General features: G+C 42.6%; 1 non-coding gene across 1 annotated transcript; it reads left to right on the top strand.

Annotated features, from left to right (window-relative positions):
• The first annotated feature begins 2,965 nt into the window (after positions 1–2,965).
• On the top strand, positions 2,966–3,037 carry trnac-gca (transfer RNA cysteine (anticodon GCA)). Its single transcript has one exon. It is a non-coding gene; the product is annotated as a tRNA-Cys (tRNA).
• The last annotated feature ends 3,846 nt before the right edge of the window (positions 3,038–6,883 follow it).

The raw sequence follows: 6,883 nt of genomic DNA, 5'->3' as shown, positions 1-6,883 counted from the left end.
TAAACCTAGGTTAGTTTTGGTTCTAGTTGCGAAACATGGTCCACGTAAGTACAGGTAAGTACAGGTAAGTAGAGGTAAGTACACGCTTTGAGCTATACAGGATGGTTGTCTCAAGCACATTTCTACCCTTAGTGTTAAAAATCCATTCTAATTACAATAATTCAGATGTGCCTTCATCCAAGATGAAAATGTCAATCTTTAGCTGCCTGTCATACAAAAGATGAGTTTGGATACTAAAAAACTAGGAAATTCTCGTTTTTAATTGGCAAGATAGTCTTAAAACGTATAGGAAGGCCTTCCGTAATGCCAGAGCCTATCTATCGTCATTAATAGAGGTAATTAGGAAAAACCCAGGTTCTTTTCAGCACTGTAGCCAGGCTGACGGAAATTCTGAACCATCCATTAGTTACGCCGCTGTAGGCCCGACTGCTGGGGGACTTCCCATGATGCACTGAGCACCTCTAAAATTAAATTTAATTGAAAATAGTTAGGCAGTGAGGAGTCGCAGTGCCGCCTAACCCGGGCCACTGCTCTTGTCATAGTTGTCAGATTTATTTATCATATAATCAATAATAAAAAACTAAAGGGAGGCAGGGCGATACAGCTCAATTTGGTTGGGAAGAGTTCTAGCCTGACCAGGCTCCCTCTTCACCTGTCTCTCTTGGTTATGCTGTAATAGTTTAGATAGCTGGGGGATTTCCTTCGACACACTGAGCTCCTCTCACTCTATCTTTCTATCTTCCCATTTTGTGTGCCATGTCCCAGAAAGGCTTGTACTAAGCTAGTTTGGGGAGTCATTCCCGGAGTCCTTATGTTCTTTTTCCCCAAGCATGTTTCCTCGGATCAGGGAGGCTCCAAATCATGTTAGCAATTGTCGCCATGGTCCACTACACATTCCGTTCTGCAATGCCATGTTACATCCGCCACGATCTGCGGTGCCTGCTGTGCCTTGTAATGCCGCATAGTGCCCTGCTATGCCACAACATACTACAAATTAATTTTTTGGGACTGTCATTGACACCCTACATTGTCATTCTAACCCCAACCAGTCGTCAGACACGCTACCAAGAGCCTGGGTCTGTCCGAGGTTTCTTCCAAAGGAGAGTTTTTCCTCACCACTGTCGAATTGTTGCTTGCTCTGGAGGGAACAAAGGGGGGGGGGGTATACTTTGACAGAGTCAAAGTATTAACTCTGCAGGGTGTGTTGATATAAAAAAGTTATAAACTGTGTATTAAGCATACATATAATATACATATGTCTGTGAAGAAGGCAGGATGGCCATTTGTTCCTCACCTTCCCCCCTGTTTCTTGACTGTAAAGTATTTATCGGTCTAAGTCTAGCATTTAAACATAGGAAAGGGGTTTCCGCTATGCAACAAAAGGTGGTATTCTGTTCCTGTCCCTGGGGTTAGTCTAGGCTAAGACATACAAGTTGATTGGACTGTGTTGATGGCAGCGTTTCACATTTGCACGACAGAACCTTTGCTCTGCTACAAGGAGTGACCCCCGGGGGTGTAGAGGGGGTCGTGATTGGACAGCAAAGATGCACTAGATCTGCTGTCATGACAACAACGGACCAATGAGAAAGGATTTGAATACACCAGGGGAAAAGGAACAGCCCCCGGTGCAGCGCATAAAAGAGTGTGATCTAAGAAGTTTCTGGACTGCTTTCACGTGACTCCGAGGGGAAGCGTGGATCAGTCCGCTGTCAGCTGCAGTGTTATTTTGTTTGTTGTATCATGTTGTCTTTGTCTAATCATCTTCATCACTGCTGTTGCATTAAACCTTTTTCTTATTCTCAATTCAACCCTCAGCCTCTTTCCTCAGAGATCCAACAGAACGCGACGTTAGTTTTGAAATTCTAACAGGTGCCAAAAACTTTGGCAGACGCCTTTTGTTTTTGTTTCTGTTAGTTTGAAAATGTAAATGATGGAAAAAATTCTAACTTTTGTGACATGTTATACAAATGTCTAATCTGTCATTGATGCCTTTGGAGATTTTCCATTTTCTTGGCTTGCTTAGCACAATACAAATTTTACCTGTGCAGCCCAAAGTTTGAGGCGCACTGTAGCTTAACCATATGGAGGAGGCCTTGCATTCGTTGCTCATCAAAACATATTCTGGGCAAGTTGTGTGGGGTTATAGCTCAGTGGTAGAGCAATTGACTGCAGATCAAGAGGTCCTCAGTTCTATCTGGGTGCCACTCCCGATGCTTAGTCCTGGGTCCAAACTGTAAACTATAGGTTGGCTTTGATTCCCACTTTCAAAGACAGACTGTAAGTGACTTGTTTGAGTTTTTGTAGGTGAGCAAAAAAGAACAAGTGATACATGGTCCAGATAAAGTCATGTGTTAAGATTGTCACCCAAATTATCCTGAGACTTTGCTGTATTATTTGACATCATACATAAATTTGAATTGAATTAACTAACTTAAGTGGAGTTTGTGAAGGTGAGAAAACTGGGCTAGGGCAGAAACATGGTCCACGTAATTACGCTTAGGTACACGTAAGTAGACCTTCGAGCTATACGGGATGGTTGTGTGAAGCACATTTTGCCCTTACTGTTATAGTCCATTCTAATTACTATGAATTCAGATCTGCCAACTTCATTTGCTGCCTTTCATACCATAGATGAGTTTTGGATACTAAAAAGAAGACATAGAAACTTTACTGAAATGTGACTTGGGAAAAACGGTACGGGTAAAGTACACGTAATAGACGTTTTGAGCTAGTCGGATGGCCCTCAGTAGATGTGCCTTTATCGAAGATGAAAAGGCTAGGTCTTTTAGCTGCCTTTCATATAGAAGAAAAATTTTGGATACTGGAAAAAAGACATGGAAGTTTTAATGTATACCTTTTTAATCAGATGTGGAAACAGACTTGGATTTAACCTTATCTCAAACGTCTCAGCGGAGGCCCTGCCAGTTCATTGCTGATCTGTACGCACATTCTGGACAAGATGCGTTGGGGTAAAGCTCAGTGGTAGAGCATTTGACTGCAGATCCAAAGGTCCCCAGTTCAAATCAGGGTGCCCCATACACAGGGCTTGAAGTTAACTTTTTAGTACATCTCATATACGTTTTTTCCTGCACCACGTGTGTGATTGTGTTTATGTGTGTGCGCACGTCAGTCACGGGGGTGAAAGGAAACCCAGTGCCTTCCCCCCGCTGCAGGGAGCCAACGGGATTGAAAATAGCAGTAACTTTCAGCAACTTTATAGCAAAAAAAACGTTGCAGCGTACATGATGTTTAAAATGTGTCCATGTTGGCAGGACGTCTTCTCTGTGCGCACGCCCTCATCTCATATCAGAAACAAGGAAATTAATTTGACCGTTCTCACTCATGATTCGTCAATGGCTGCACGTGGGACTGCTTTGATGTTGCGAGTAATGCAAATGCGATAGGGGAGTCCCGACTGTCAATCAAGTCTTCCAGTGATGCGGGGCCCTGATTGGTCTGGGCCAGTAAGCCACTGCGTACCCTGCTTACCAATAGTTACGCGTCTGAGTCACTCAATTCTCTTTGGCTACCTGCCAAAGTATCAGATGTGGCACAGCCCTGGAGCTTAGCCTTACAGTGGGGCTCGAATGTTTAGGCACCCCATAAAAATTGTTTTATAATGTGCATAAAGAAGCCAAGAAAAGATGGAAAAAAAATATCCAAAAGGCAAACAATGACAAAAGCGTTTTCAGATGCCAATATCCTCTGTTGGGAATGTAATTAAGAAATGGCAGTCATCAGGAACAGTGGAAGTGAAAGCAAGATCTGGAAGACCAAGAAAAATATCCGATAGACCAGCTCGAGGATTGTGAGAAAAGCAAGTCCAAAACCACATTTGACTGCACAATCCATCTAGAAAGACCTGGCAGACACTGGAGTTGTGGTAAACCATTCCACATATGATAGAGTTTCTGTTCAAATATGGTCTTCATGGAGAGAGAGTCACCGAAGAAAACTTTCTACGTCCTTACCACAAAAATCAGCATTTGAAGTTTGCAAATGAACATATAGACAAGCCTGATGCATTGTGGTGGAAACAAGTTTGTGGACCAATGATGTAAAATAGAATTTTTAGCCGGAATGAGCAAAGGTACATTTGTAGAAGAAAGGGCACAGAATTATTGAAAAGAACCTCTGTCCAACTGTAATCATGGGGTTGGATCAATCATGCTTTGGGGTAATATTGCAATTTCAATATTGCAATTTCACGAGCAGAGAGGAAAAATTGATTCAATAAAATTTCAGCAAATTTTGGACGCTAACTTGACGCCATCTGTGAAAAAGCTGAAGTTAAAGAGAGGATGGCTTCTACAATGGATATAATGATTCTAAAACACCTCAAAATCCACGGTGGATTACATAAAGAGGCGTAAACTGAAGGTTTGCCATGGCCTTCACAATCTCCTGACCTCAACATAATTGAAAATTATGGATAGACCTTAAAAGAACAGTGCGTGACAGAGCCCAGAAATCTCAAAGGACTGGAAGACTTTTGGAAGGAAGAATGGGCAAAGGATCTCAAACAAGAATTGAAAGAATCTTGGCTGGCTACAAGAAGGTTTCCAAGCTGTGATGATGCCAAAGATGGCAGTACAAGGTATTAACTCTGCAGGGTGCCCAAACTTTTGCAGACACATTTTTTTGTTTCTGTTATTTTGAAAGTGTAAATGATGGAAATAAAATCTAACTCTTTTTGACTTATTTACGAATGTCTATCTGTCATTTGATGCCTTTTGGAGATTTTTCAATTTTTCTGGCTTCTTTATGTACATTAATACAAATTTTTCCTGTGCTGCCCAAATTTTCTAGGTGCATGTATCTTAACCTTATGGTGGAGGCCTTGCCAGTTCTTTTCATCAATGAGCATTCTACAAGATGTGTGGGGATATAGCTCAGTGATAGAGCATTTGACTGAAGACAAGAGTCCCTAGTTCAAATCTGGATACCCCATTCTCCGACGGTTTGTCCTGACTTAAAATTGTGAACTTGTTCGTTGTCTTGATTACTATACAGGGTCCTGTTGCATGAAAGTAGAATAAAGATATCCAGGATAAATGAAAAAGGCAGCTTGACTTGTGTGACCTGCTCATCGTGGCTTAATCGGTTGCACATTTGCAGAGCCAGGATGAGAAGGTGAAGCTATGTCAAGCCAGGTGTAGATAGCTGGGATAAGTGCACGTTCAGGCTTTCTTAAATAGACCACGGTATCAATCACAGATTTACTGATGCAGAGATGAGAAGACGCATGCGCCAAATGTTTCACCAATGAGCAGCAGCTTTATGGAAAGTAACAGGGGGAAGAATATGCAAAAAGGGAAATACGGCTCTTATCAAACGGAGGGAAAAAGCCCGAAATAGTGGACCCGACTGAATGTGTGGGGTTTAAAAAATACTACTTTGCCTCAAAGAGAGCAGAGGGAACTAATGTTCCTCGGGAAATGGACCATCGGACATTATAGGCTTAATTTCAAACCCTTTTCAAACGTGAGAACATGTTTTACAACCGCACAATCTCTATAAGATATCCTAATTCTTTGTACAATTAATGTTCATACAGAACAATCAGAAAGGGACAACAACTAGAAAAAGAAGTAAGTGACTCCAATACACGCTGAGCTTGTGCAATATTCATGTTTTTTCTTCTTCTGACTCTTCTGACAAGTGACCGCACCAAATTAAAAAGGTAAGAGCATTGTGGTGTACCCAGTGTGATGAAACTACACTACATAGTACGCTGTATATAGACCACGTATTATCCGGTGATGTGAGACTATTGAGAAGGTTATGAAACCAATGTAAGCTATAATAAAAAAAAGTTAGGCCTACTTTAAGGGGTAACACAAACTGTCCTTTATTAGAGGACAAGCAAACAAGAAAATTAATCATGAATGTATTGTCTCGACCAGTCTGCCATTATTATCATCTGGGAATATCGCTACATTAATTTCGTCACACTTAATCTTTGGAGCGCGTCCTGTATAAACCTGAACGCTGAGACCACGGACGCTGCGCCAGCTCACTCTTTACAGAGAGAGTGGACACTGACGGAACTCGCAGGTCTGCCGCCAGGCAGCAGCAACCGGGCAAGCGGCGGCCACCGGCCACCGGGCAGCAGCCGCACGCCAGGCAGCCTCGAGACGTACCGTCCCACGGGAAAAGTCCCATGCCGCCTCGGGGCCAGTGTAACCATTTCTAACCTTCTAAACAGCTGTAGTAGGGTTTAAATCCAACTCGCGACAATAGTGACAAGTGGGCTAATGCATGTTAATAAAAATAAAGCAGAACACATGCAGAAGACAACGGAATAACTGTTAAACACGTTTATTTTGGATCAGAGCCGCAGCTGATTTGACACATGAGACTCCAGGATTAATCTTAGCCTGGCTGTTAGCCTGCTCTGGACCAGGCTAGCCGCAAAGAATAAATCTCCATGGTTACTTGGCTGGGCTTAATTCAATCTGGTTTCGTGCAACCGAGTCCAAGCTAAATTCATCCAGGATAACTTGAATATCCCGGCTTAATCCCTTATCCTAGTTTCGTGCAACAGGCCCCGGAGCTCTCAGTTACTTATAGAGTTTGCATAGGTGAGCAAAACATGAAGAAGTCAGATACTTGGTCCTGGTAAGGTCAAGGATTTAGAACCTCTCGCCTTCTCTTCCAAATTATCTGGAGCTACTGCTGCTTCAAATACCTCCAGTGATCTGTTGAAGATCTGAGTGAAGATGGGGGCTAGCTGCAGTGGTAGAGCATAGGGTCCAGTTAAAATTTGTGTACTCCTACACAGATGAAGTGTCCGTCTGTTACATTTAACTATAGGTTTCTTTGATTCCCACCAAGGACACGAGCTTCACCAACTTTAGCGTTTGCGCAGGTGGCAAAACCG

Source organism: Etheostoma spectabile, chromosome 4 (assembly GCF_008692095.1).
Source record: "Etheostoma spectabile isolate EspeVRDwgs_2016 chromosome 4, UIUC_Espe_1.0, whole genome shotgun sequence".
NCBI lineage: Eukaryota > Metazoa > Chordata > Actinopteri > Perciformes > Percidae > Etheostoma > Etheostoma spectabile.
The sequence above is the reverse complement of the archived record's forward strand: the minus strand, read 5'-3'. Positions and strand labels throughout refer to the sequence as shown.